Genomic DNA, 12,778 nt, shown 5'->3' on the forward strand with positions numbered 1-12,778 from the left:
TAGATAAGCAAATACAATTATTTTTGTTTTTTAAGAACAATAAAACTTAGGGCGTGAAAGTGAAAGTGAAGTCGCCCAGTCGTGTCCAACTTTTTGTGACCCCATGGACTGTAGCCTACAAGGCTCCTCTGTCCATGGGATTTTCCGGGCAATAGTACTGGAGTGTGTTGCCATTTCCTTCTCCAGGGGATCTTCCCAACCCAGGGATCGAACCCGGGTCTCCCGCATTGTAGACAGACACTTTACCGTCTGAGCCACCAGGGAAGCCACCAGTAGCATAATACAATTATTTTTGTTTTTTAAGAACAATAAAACTTAGGGCATAGCCTTTGTCTAAACCTAAATGACTTTAAGGCAGTAACGTCCAGTAGAGTATTGATACGGTGTCCAGTAGCCTTCAATGTCAAATATAATACAGACAGCTGTAGAAATATAAGGTCCAGTAGAAATTTAATGCAAGCCACATACATAATAGTGTACTTCCTAGGAGTCACATTAAAAAAATAAAACAAATAGCTGCAATTACTCTTAACGGCATATTTTATGTAACTCAAATATCCAAAGCTCATCATTTCAATACGCAACCACTGTGACTCTAATGAAAAGACGCTTTTTGCTGTTGCATCTTCCTAGCCTGGTGTGTGTCTCACTCTCACGATTTGTCACAGTTTGGATGAGCTGCTTTCAGCTCCCTGAGCAGTGCCCGGCCTGCTGGACAGCTCAGCCTCAGCATAAAAGGTGAAAGCTCGGTGCACACAGCGCGCTGGACGTTTGGATGGGGGGCTTGGATGGGGTCGGGGTGGGGCTTCGGGCATCGGGAGCTGTCAGGGACGGGGGTCCCTTCTTCCTGATTCAGTCTCTGCCTAAGGGCCCAACACCTCCACCGGCGGCTTGGCAGGCAGCTCAGGCACCCCCGGCGCCTCGGATCCAGTGGGCAGTCCGAGTCTGTGGGTCATTATTTGCATTTCTTTGACCATCAGTGACATTGACTGATTCTCCCTGGTTTATAGGTTATTTTTACTACTGCTTTTATGCTTAAAACCAGACTACTGAATTAGAAGACTCTCATATATAACTTGCCTAGCATTAAGACAAGAGATGTGGGAGAGAGAGATTAGGAAGAAAGGGATTTTATGAAATCCAGAGTGAGGGGCACAGTGACTTTAACCAGGCAGGTGTTCCAGTTACCGCCCGGTGCCTGCCCTGCCCGCCCCCCAGCCCCAGTGCGGACTCGGGACCTGCCCGACTAGAGGGGAGAACGCGTGTCCCCGTCCCGTTAGTCAGTTTTGCTCTGAAGACTCACTCTGCTCCGAACATCTTCCGTAGCCAGGAGGAGAGGCACACGGCCCAGCAGCGGGTCACAGGAGAGGATGTGGGCAGAGGCCCCTCTGACCTCAGCCCTGCCGCTGGAGTCTGCGCTGACCGCTGAGTGGGGAACACGTGGGCCTGGCTGCAGCTGTGGAGGTCGGGGCAGCCTGTTACAAAGCGTTAGCATGAAAACAACTGACTCACAAAGGTGTGCCAGGCCTGGGGAGCCGTAACCAAATGTGTAACAGGAAAATTCCTGAACCCTTCCACTAGGGTGGGCAGAAAACACATACAAAGGCAAACTGGTCAGTTCTCTTGACTCTGTGTACAAGGAAACGCCACAATTCCTGTGTGGCGGAAAGCGATTTATGAAGAAGAGTCACACTGAGGAAGAGTCTGGTCTCTCCAGACCAAGGCCCCTACTGTGACACTAAATTTAAAAAGTGGTTAGTAGAGGAAACTCGTCTCTTGAGAGCCCCTTGAACACCAAGGAAATCAAACCAGTCAATCGTAAAAGGAAATCAGTCCTGAATATTCTTTGGAAAGACTGATGCTGACGCTGAAGCTCCAGTACTCTGGCACCTGATGCGAAGAACGGACTCACTGGAAAAGACCCTGATGCTGGGAAAGGTTGAAGGCAGGAGGAGAGTGGACGACAGAGGATGACATGGCTGGATGGCATCACGGACTCGATGGACATGAGTCTGAGTAAACTCCAGGAGTTGGTGATGGACAGGGAGGCCTGGCGTGCTGTGGTCCATGGGGTCACAAAGCGTCGGACACAACTTAGCAACTGAACAAACACGTTTAAAAAGCAGTTAGGATAGGGAATTTGAGAGAAAGAGTATTGGCATGCCCTCCTCCAGGGGATCTTTCCAACCCAGGGATAGAACTCCTGTCTCTTGCATCTCCTGCATTGACAAGCAGACTCTTTACCACTATAGTTCCACCTGGGGAGCCTGAAGGAAAGAGTATGGGAACCCAACAGTCAGCCAAATTGCTGTTTAACTTTGAGAGCAAAAGAAAGATATTTTCCCTCCCATGCACCCTGTTCGAAAACAAATAAATTACTCAGTGAAATACACCACCCACACCAAAAATGAAAGAAAATTCCCCATAGATTTAGAGTCTAAGTCCAAAATCCATTGTTTTTCCACTGAACAGATTTTTCAAAAATACATTCCAAGAAACATTCGTCTCAGAAGACATTCATAAAAATAGGCTGTACTGGTCTAATGAGCTTGGGAAACACGCATGCTTTCACTGCAGGAACAGCTAACGTGTGCGCGCACACTCCCAGGCGTGCCCCCGTAGGAAGTCGCTCAGTCCTCACGACTGCTGGGGGTGCTGTCCTGGCCGGGCCACAGGTGAGGAAAGGGATCCCTCAAGGTGCCTGGCGAGTCGGCCGGCTGCATGCAGGTGAGCGGGTCTGGACCCCCAGAGCCTCCCACACAGACCTCCCCCAGACAGCCACAGTGCCCAGGTGTCCCACAGCCCTGCTCAGCCACCTCCGTGGGGCTTTGTCTCCAGGAGGGAAGCTCAGGTAGAGACATAGCGTGCCCCCGTCGTCTCCAGGTCTGCCCTCGGGACCTCCCTTGTTGCCCCCGGGACCTCCCTTGCACCCCCGGGTCCTCCCTTGCGGCCCCCGGGACCTCCCTTGCGGCCCTTGGGACCTCCCTTGCAGCCCTCAGGTCTTGGTTGCGGCCCTCGGACCTCCCTTGCCGCCCCTGGGTCCTCCCTTGCCGCCCCCGGGACCTCCCTTGCAGCCGGCCCTCAGGTCTTGGTTGTGGCCCCCGGGACCTCCCTTGCGGCCCCCGGGACCTCCGTTGCCGCATGCCAGGTCTCCGGCCGCTGGGGCGGGCTCCTCACTGTGGCAGGCAGGCTTCTTTCTCCAGCTGTGGCTCCGGGCTCAGCATCTGCAGTGCACTGGCTCCGGAGCGCACAGGCTCAGGAGTTGGGGCACTTGGGCTTAGTTGCACCTGGCCACCTGGGGCCCTAGTTCCCAGACCAGGAATCGAATCTGAATCCCCTGCGTTGCAAGGCGGATTCTTACCCACAGGACCAGCAGAGAAGTCTCACCTTCCACTGAATTCTTCAGACGGAAAGCACGAACAGCCTTGCCGTTGCATGACGCTAGAATTACTAGAGAACCTCAGAACTGATTTCTCTTCCTTATTCCCTCTTCCTGCACAGCTCTTTGAACTATGGAGGTTGAAGGCGATGAGCAGGAAACTGGTGAGAAGGCCAGCCGGGCCTCTGCCTTGCTCCAGTGGGCGCCCCCAGGGCCAGCTGCCGGGCCAGTGGCTTGAAGCAGGACCGAGGGGCATGCCCGCCTGCGTCCCTGGCAGGGTCCGCAGGATTGGGAGGCTGTGAGCACAGCTCCATCAGCCTGGTCTGCTCACAGGAAGACAGGGACGAAACGGTCCTGTGAATCCCATGAGATAATGCGACCCGACCGGGTCCTGGGAAAAAGCGCTGATGATTTCAGAAATCTTTCTAAGGGAGGCAGCCTTAGCCCATGTGGGCATCAAAGCCTGCGTTTTGACCGTACCCGCCAAAGACTGTTTCAGAGGCGAAATGCCGTGAAAATTAGAAAGCGCTTCACTTCCACTTGTCTTGCTGCTCAGAGGTTAAATTCTTACTTTCTCCCTTTCTCAACAACTTGAGAAATTTTTAGCTCTGCTTTATGTAAATATTAAGCCCAACTGGGTCTTCCTAATTAGACCAGCCCCTGTCCCTCGACCCCTCCTCCCCAGGGCCGCCCTTTCTTTAAGGGGAGCGCGATGCACTGAACCAGCTGCTCTGAATTATGCATGCCTCAGCCGGGAGGTCTGGCCAGGCCTGGACAAAGGGATACAGCCGGCTAGCATCTCACTTTTGTCCGCGCCTGCTGTCCTTTGTGAGGTGGCATGGGAAAACCCTAATGAGGCTGCCCGGCGGCTGCAGGAATTCTTGTTGGATAAAGAGGCGGCCCCCCTTCCACCTGGTGAGCTCCAGAGAACACGCAGCCCCCCGCCCTCGCTCAGCCCCTGCCGCGGCCCTGTTTGGTATCCTAGGCAACGGAAAGCCAGAGGATCACAAGGTGCAACGGGAGGTGAATCTGATGTAAGAAAAGGCAGATTAGGCAGCAGCGTCGGGAGGCACTCCTGTCTGGAGCAGGTGGGGGAAGCGCCCCCAGCCTCCCAGGAGGGCGGGGCAGCAGCTGATGGGCCGCCTTCAGGGTCAAGGATGCCGCACCCCTCCCTGTTTCCAAATGCTCCCGGACAGGAGCTGAGTTTTAACCCCTGAGTCATTGCAGATTCACCAGCTACGGTGGATTGAAGCAGTAACATCATTAAAACTGACAGGGAGGCAGAGTCCTTCAAAAACATGAAATCTGCCTGTGAGATAAACGGAAAAAAAAAAAAAAAAACATGACATGCAGTCATGGGGTCCCACCAGCAGCTAGCATATGCGCTGTACAAACAAATTGGAAATACGTGTTGAGCAAGGTAAGAAGCTGGGCATTCAGCGGGTGCCTCTCGGAGGGTTTAAGAGCTGACACTCAGACAGAAGCCACCGTGCCGCTGTGTCTGCCAGCCCTGCCCCCCCGGCCCCCGGGGGACAGAAGGCCCCTCGCCCGTTTCCTGTGTCGTCACCCCACCTCCTGACGCACCATCCCGCCTGCATCGGCCGCCTTCCTCCCGGCAGCCTCTGCGCCCAAACGCACAGCAACTCCTGACAGGCGAGGAGTCGGTATTGAAAACAAGTCATGGTTTGGATCACTGTGGCTTTGAGGTACCAGACAATGAGTTATTTCCTGCCTGGCCTAGAACCCTCCGCGCCTGGGGTGGGAGTGTTTTCAGGACAGGGAAACAATAGCTGACTGAGCCCCGGGGAGGAGAGGACCAGGCTGTTTGCTCCACGGAGTGAGTCAGAGAAAAGGGCTGGGGTGGTCATTCTGCCCCCTCTAACGCAGGAGCCTGGCAGAGAAGTGGCAGCCCGCTGCAGGATTCCTGCCTGGGAACTCCCAGGGACAGAGGGGCCTGGCGGGCTGCAGCCGTGGGGTCGCAAGGAGCTGGACACGAAGGAGCGGCTAAACAACAAAGGCAACAACTCAGGAAACACACGTTACGTGTTTGGAGGCACGTGGACACTTTTGTTACCAGGTAGATAATTGTCATAACCTGAAAGATAGCTGTTCACTGCGGGGGAAAGGGCTTGCGTTCTGTCAACAATCCCTGCACCTCATGTCGACAGAAGGACAAAGAAATCACGTCCCGCACGCACCCCAGCTCAAGCCTGCGGGAGGCTCCACACGTTCCCGGTGTTTAGTCCCTTCCGTCCCATCCAACTCGGCGGCACTGTGGACTGCAGCCTTCCAGGCGCCTCTGGCCATGGCATTTCCCAGGCAGGAATCCTGGAGTGGGTCGTCATTTCCTTCTCCAGGGGATCTTCCTGACCCAGGGATTGAACCTGTGTCTCTTGCATCACCTACATTTAAGCCAGACTCTTTACCACTGAATCGTCAGGGAACACTCAACAGACGCTGTCTATACGCTTAACTTTCACATAATGGCCCATCTCTGGGAATCTTGCTTCCAGTACCTGTGCATTGAACTAAAATACCTTTATTTAGCTCACAGGAAATTTCCCGACCAGCCCACCTGTGAATAGCTGAAGGAAGGAAGAAATTATTAATAACACACCCCCTCCAGAGGCTGCCCAGAACCAGGACTTGACTCCCTCTTCTCCTCGTATAAAAGAGGCCTGAATGCTGTTGAGGCAGGGTGGATCTTCAGGACACAGGTCCACCATCTTCTCGGTCTGCTCTGCTGGCTTTCCGAACGAAGTTGCCATTTCTCGCCTCAACTACCTGTGTCTTTGTTGACTGGCCTGTTGTGTGATCAGCAGGAGGATGGTCTTGGGCCTGGAAACAATTACACACCCAGCCTAGCACAGAGTAAACTCCATTAGTATCTGTCCCACAAAAGGTGATGGCATCGCTGGGCTTCTTCTTCCAGACTCTGCTCTTTTCAGCTGCTGTCTCACCTTTGGCCACTCAAAGGACGCCGGATCCTGAAACCAGCCCCACAGTCTTCCTGAGGCAGCATGATGCTTGTGGAGTGGCTGGGAGTTCTTGACCAGATGGTGAGGCAGAGGGCGGTGCTGGATCTCACCAGGTGGGAGGGGCAGCTCTGTCCCGTCCTACAGGGCTGCCGGCAGACCCAGCTCCGCAGAGAGCCAAGTCCCCGCCCCGAGGCTAAGAGCTCTGCTCTTAAGGCCCCACAGGGGAGGACAAGCTTGGGGCCCGCGACACTGATCTCAGGAGCTGGGGGCACCAGCCAGGCTCTTTCCAGCATCGTCAGTAGGTCCTCATAAATCTATTGCTAATGAGTTCTTAGTCCTTCCCTACCCTGTTCAAGGATTCAGCTCTTTAATTTCATGGGGTGTCTCCCAAGGGCCAGAAGCCGTCTGGCTGTCTTACCCTGTCTATTTCAGCCCTGCTCTGATAGCACACCTCTCCTGCCGTGAACGTAAATCCTCGCATTCTACCTGTATCCAGAAAACCAGCTTCTCTTCCACTTTGGGCTCACTCCAGAGCTCAGGAATCCTGCTCACTCCTGCGCTTCCCTCCGCCATCTCCGCATCCGAAATGACCCTCTTCTCCATGTCTCAGCAGCATGTCACCTCTTCCACGGTGTGGATTCCTCTCCAGGTGTGTTTCTGGTGAACCTTCTCCGTGGGATCCAGGACTCACAGGTGCAGAGACCGTGGCTGGCTCCGAGGATGGGCTTAATGCCAGCAGCCAGCACAGAGCCTGGAACGTGGGAAGTGCTGGCACGTGTTTGAAGAAAAAAGCACTGCGAATTTTCCTCCTGCAGAACCTGAGGGTAGATTTTTCTTTGGTTTCCTTCTTTGTGGCCAATACCTAAAAAAAATTAGCTGGACCTTCACGTGTGGCTCAGACGGTTAAGCATCTGTCTACAATGCAGGAGACCCAGGTTGGATCCCTAGGTCGGGAAAATCCCCTGAAGAAGGAAATGGCAACCCACTCCAGTACTATTGCCTGGAAAATCCCATGGACAGAGGAGCCTAGTAGGCTACATGTAGTCCATGGGGTCGCAAAGAGTCAGACACGACTGAGCGGCTTCGCTTCACTTCGCTTCACTCCACGTGGTGTTTAGGTGTATTGCGTTGCTTCCACTGGCTTTTAACAAAGTGTCTTAGATGACCGCAGGGCCCCCGGGGACTTTTGGATTTAAATATTTTACCATGATTTCCTCAACTACTAGCTGTGACTCCCTGCTCTGCACACGCTGTCTTACAAATTTTCCTTTAGCTTCCGTTCAACGTCTTGGAAGATCACAGCTCGGACCACAGTTATCGGTGGTTCTCTTTTTTCCTCACGCAGCTTTCATTGTTCTGTGGAATTACTAATTGCCTCTCATGGGCAAATCCTGCATTTTCCTACGGTCTCAGCTATCCAGGAGCGCGCTCCAACCCTGCTCTCTTGATGATGGTCCCTGAGCCGGTGCAGGAGAAACCAGCCCGGTGATTGTCAGGCACGAAAAAACCAGATTGGCCTTAAGAGAAGCGTTTCCAAGGCAACACCCTCCTGTGGCATCCAGATCTCGGCAGAAGGTTCTGGTGGTTCCAGGCCAAGTACACCTGCCCTGAGACACCCACAGGGATGGCACGTAGGTCCTCGTGCAGAGCAGCACTTTGCCGAGAAGGAGGTGGGCCGGGAGTTGGGGGCGAGTGGGATGTGGAAAGAAGTAGGAGGTCTCCGGGGGAAGCTGGATCTCTGGGTCAGCGTGGTACCCAGGCGAGGTCACAGCGCACGGCGTGTCACGCCTTGGAAAGCAGGGCTGTGTAGAACCGAAGCTAGCCCTGCAAGGGCCAAGCAAAGGAATCCCTGGCTGGTCGTTCGACTGCCTGAGCTTTATCGCCTTGGGAAACTTTGCGGTGTTCTCCGGCGGCCTGCAGCCCTAGCTTTTGATCAGTGGAATCATGCATAACAACAACGAATGGTTCTGACTGCGTGTGTATTAAGCACACAGCAGTAGACTAGCTCTCCCAGTGAAAGGACTCGTCATCAGCAAGCGGTTGCAACTTTTATAAGAAAAAAGCGGTAAGTGGTAAAGCTGAGGAAAGCAAATGTGTGTGTTCACACAGATACACATGTACACACATACACACGTATCTGTTAACGTATATTCACAGGAGAAAAGAGCATAGCGTAGCATACGTCTGCAAGAGCTGCTAACTTCACAGCACAGATGGGAACCCAAATCGCCTCTCTCCCCGAGTTCTGTTAGAGGCACAGTCTAATAGAGCCGGGGATGATAACACCACACAGCCCGAGGGACTCACGGCACTGCTGCAGGGGCAGGCAACGCTCCCCACACCACCTGCACACAGGGGGAGCCACTTCCTCTGAGGCTACGTCACGTGACCACGGGACATCGTGCCTTCCCTCCTACGACTGACGGTAAAGAAATGTAACGTACAAAGGTCTCATGTTACAGGAATTCACCGGTTTTTCAGAAATAAATCCACCCAGCTTCTGGGACCAACAGTATGACTTCTGTGGAAATCTAGGGAAATTTAAGCAAGTCTCTAATATCTGTGCAAAGTTGCTTCAGTCGCGTCTAACTCTTTACGACCCCGTGGACCGTACCCTGCCAGGCTCCTCCGTCCATGGGCTCCTGCAGGCAAGAACACTGGAGTGGGTTGCCATTTCCTACTCCGGGGGATCTTCCCAGGGATGGAACGCTAACATCTGTATACTGAAGTGAACACGCTGCAAGCCCATCGCACTCACGGGGCAGTTGAGGATTATTTGGGAAACTCTGCGGGAAAGCGCTTTGGGAAAAGCACGGACCCAGCCCCACAGATGGGTCACCGCCGCCCGCAGACGGCAGCGGTGGGGACAGAGCACCCTGGCGTCTGCAGGAAAAGGAGACCACGCTCTGAGACCCGAAGCCAGCGAGACCGGGCAGACCCGCGACTCTCCCGTGCCCGAGCCTGCTGGGACGCGGGCCCCCTGAGGACTGGCGTCTGGTCATCCGACCTGGAGAAGGGGGTCAGAGCAGAAGCGGGCGCTGTGAGCGCCCGGCCGGGCTGGCTGAGTGCCTTCTGCCCTGGGCGTGTATGCTCCTCCTCCACGCCCCCAGCGCCCCAGGAGCCGGCAGAGATGCGGCGTGCGGAATCCAGTTGTGTCCTCCTCTGAGGACGGCCGAAGGAGAAGACGCGGATGAGCACAGGGCCGGGGCAGCGTGCCAGACACTCCCCTCGAGAACGGCCCTCCAGGCCCTGCGCGGTGGCCGCGGAAGGCACACGGTCCCAGGGCAGGGCCCCTGGCGGCATCTCTGCGGCACGTGCTCCTGCAGGACCGGGGTGTGCCGGGTGAGGTCCGGCCGCTGCTGAGGTTTAGAACACAAAGTACGTCTTCCCCTGAAAGCTGGGTGACTTCCTCAGGCCGGAACCCCCAGCGGAGTCCCTGCCAGGAGCAGGGAGCCGGCGCTGGGAGGAAGGGGTGGAGATGCAGACAGTCAGGAAGAACGGGGGCGTGGGAGGGGGCACCGCCACGGGAGGCGCAGCGCGGCGCCCAGGACTCCAGCTGCGGCCCTGCATCCACGGGAGCGGCCATGTCCCAAGGGTCCCGGCTTCGGTCCTTCCCCACCTGCCGCCAGTAGGCCCCTCACCGCCAGGCCCTGGGGCCCACTGTGAGCCCACTAACGGGATTCGCTGTCAGAGCGCTGAGCACTCCTCGCTGGGACACGTGGACTCTGGCCGTTCCCCATCCTGAGTCACTGGGGACCCCGTCCTCCCCTCTCGCTCAGACCCAGGCATTCGCGGCAGGTCGGCTTGTGCTCCCCGAAAGATGTGCCTAGGTCCTAACTCCCAGTACCCGTGCCTCTGACCTCACTTGGAGATGGGCCCTTCACCGAGGTCACTAAGTTAGGGATGTCAAGATGAAGTCCTCCTGGATTTGGGTGGGCTCTTAATCCAGCAGCTGGTGGCTGTTTAAAAAAAAAAAAAAGGAGAGGAGAGTTCAGGCCACAGGGACACAGGGAAGACAGTGTGTGGAGATGCAGACAGGGATGGGCAGGGTGCGCCCTGGGTGGGGGACTGCGGCCGCCACCAGGGCCTGCGACCGCCGCCAGGGCCTGCGAGAGGCTTCCACAGGGCCTCTGGAGGGAGCTCAGCCCTGCTCACAGCCTGGCTGCAGACTTCTGGCCTCCAGAGATGGAGGGGTGTGGCTGTGTGGCAAGACGCTAAGGTGGTCACTTCCTCGGCTGCCCCGGGGCCCCTGCAGCCGTTGTCCTGGATGGGAGCTGGGAAGGCCAGCCATGTCCTGTCCACGAGCTTATCTCCCACCCCTGTGCTCTCCTCACTAACACATGTGAGCGTGCAGTCACACGCGGGCATGCACAACACACGTGCACACACCTGGCATCTGGGAGTCTGCACCTCAGAACCCCCGCTGGTCCCCGGAAGGCTGCTGTCCCGCAGAACTGTGACGTCCAGGAGTCTGCACCTCAGAAACCCCGCTGGTCCCCGGAAGGCTGCTGTCCCGCAGAACTGTGACGTCCAGGAGTCTGCACCTCAGAAACCCCGCTGGTCCCCGGAAGGCCACTGTCCCGCAGAACTGTGACGTCCAGGAGTCTGCACCTCAGAACCCCCGCTGGTCCCCGGAAGGCCGCTGTCCTGCAGAACTGTGACGTCCAGGAGTCTGCACCTCAGAAACCCCGCTGGTCCCCGGAAGGCTGCTGTCCTGCAGAACCGTGACATCCAGGAGTCTGCACCTCAGAACCCCCGCTGGTCCCCGGAAGGCTGCTGTCCCGCAGAACTGTGACGTCCAGGAGTCTGCACCTCAGAACCCCCGCTGGTCCCCGGAAGGCTGCTGTCCCGCAGAACTGTGACGTCCAGGCGTCTGCACCTCAGAAACCCAGCTGGCCCCAGGAAGGCCGCTGTCCCGCAGAACCGTGACTTTACCCCTCACTCAGGTTTGCTGCCCTGCCTGGCCTCATCCTGTAAGTTCCCAGATGGGATCAGACACAAGGCCCCTGTGACCTGTCAAGGAATACACGGTCCTCCCTAAGGCTGTCCTTGGACGAAGCTGGAGGGGATGCACCCTCCCCGCACTCCTGACCCCTGGCTGCCTTTCTTGTTCATCCTTCTCTGTGCCCTGTCATCTCACTTTGGAACGCACCATCTCCTCAATGTTAGCAAAGGTCAAAAATTCCTATTTTAATGTGGTGTGTCCAACCCTTTGTGACCCCATGGATCATCGCCCTCCAGGCTCCTCTGTCCATGGGTTTCTCCAGGCGAGGATGCTGGAGTGGGTGGCCGTTCCCTGCTACAGGGGACCTTCCCCATCCAGGGACCGAGCCCAGGTCTCTCGCACAGCAGGCAGATTCTTTAACACCTGACCCACCGGGGAAGCATCATTAAATAGGGGAAGGCTGGTTTCTCACAGCAAAATGCTCGCCGTTCTAAGTAAGAGGGACTCGAGACCCAGCAACGTCCAAAGACGTGGCTCAGGCCCGGAGCCGAGGCTTTCCTAGCTCTTTGTGCTTGTAACCAGAATTGCAGTAATACCCGGAGGGCATGGCCCTACACTTCCCTGACCGGAAGCCCAGGCTCAGCCGGGAGGCCAAGCCGCAGAAGTACGTCTGGAGTTCAAAGGCAGAGGGTGAGGCCAGGGAGGAGGCGGCCCAGCAGGCAGAAAGGAATGGAGGCGGCGAGTGCCCGCCCCACGGAGCCTGCTCTGCTGGAGTGTGAAGCCAAGTCCAGGCTCCTCCTGCTGCGAAAACAGCAGTTCTTACAGGTATCAGGGAAAATCTGTTGAGAGCTATGATGCGTGTTTTAAAGCCCCAAAAGGAGGAAAAATGCAGTTTTGGGAGGAGGGCCAGGGTTTGGGGAATTTAGTTAAGAGAAGAATTCCATGAGCAAACACGGCTAAGTTACAAAGTCCACAGAAAGGTGGTTGGAGCCAATTCAAAGATATTCCAGAATAAGACAAGCAAGTCACTGAAAAACGTAGATCTTTCAAGTCTAAAGTTTTATTTAGCGTCTCGGCTATATAAACAAAGCTAGTACAAATGAAAACATTATTTTAGATATGCTTTCAACACAGGCTTGGATGACAATGAACACATCATTGTCAGCAACGCAGCGACTTCAAAACGATGAGGGAAGAATGGATTTTCAGCGCGATTCACAGGAAAGCGGGTAAGCTCCTGACTGATTGCTGGCTTTTGAGGCAGTTGATCCGCCTGATGACCTCTGAAGCAGTGACCTAGTTGAAAAAGTTAGCCAACCAAAGAAGGAAGGTAAAAACACAGCGTCAAGCTAAATTAACTCACCCTCCAGGAGACAGGGGTTGTAGTCTGGGAACTCAAGCTTGAGAGAGGTCTGGAGAGTTATAGACTTCCACTGCGGAAAACAAGGCGGGCCTCCCCGTGTGGGAGGAAGCTCC

General features: G+C 55.5%; 3 long non-coding RNA genes across 10 annotated transcripts in view; 1 reads left to right on the forward strand and 2 right to left on the reverse strand.

Annotated features, from left to right (window-relative positions):
- LOC132660219 (uncharacterized) lies at nt 1–9,692 on the reverse strand. The gene is made up of 2 exons (XR_009601571.1): nt 3,388–9,692; nt 1–2,101 (listed from the first exon to the last, which is right to left on the reverse strand). It is a non-coding gene; the product is annotated as an uncharacterized LOC132660219 (long non-coding RNA).
- Nucleotides 5,010–12,778, forward strand: part of LOC121820220 (uncharacterized) — a 19,395-nt gene continuing 11,626 nt past the window's right edge. For 3 of the 8 annotated variants that reach the window (XR_009601566.1, XR_006060695.2, XR_009601563.1), the window contains exons 1-2: nt 5,010–12,127; nt 12,420–12,531. This is a non-coding gene — a long non-coding RNA (uncharacterized LOC121820220). The remainder of the gene's footprint in view (nt 12,128–12,419; nt 12,532–12,778) is intronic. The other 5 variants (XR_009601564.1, XR_009601567.1, XR_009601565.1 and 2 more) reach the window with 5 other exon arrangements.
- The window catches only part of LOC121820222 (uncharacterized), a 710-nt gene continuing 278 nt past the window's right edge, over nt 12,347–12,778 (reverse strand). Inside the window, exon 2 of the long non-coding RNA XR_006060705.1 lies at nt 12,347–12,598. This is a non-coding gene — a long non-coding RNA (uncharacterized LOC121820222). The remainder of the gene's footprint in view (nt 12,599–12,778) is intronic.

This window comes from Ovis aries, chromosome 8 (assembly GCF_016772045.2).
Source record: "Ovis aries strain OAR_USU_Benz2616 breed Rambouillet chromosome 8, ARS-UI_Ramb_v3.0, whole genome shotgun sequence".
NCBI lineage: Eukaryota > Metazoa > Chordata > Mammalia > Artiodactyla > Bovidae > Ovis > Ovis aries.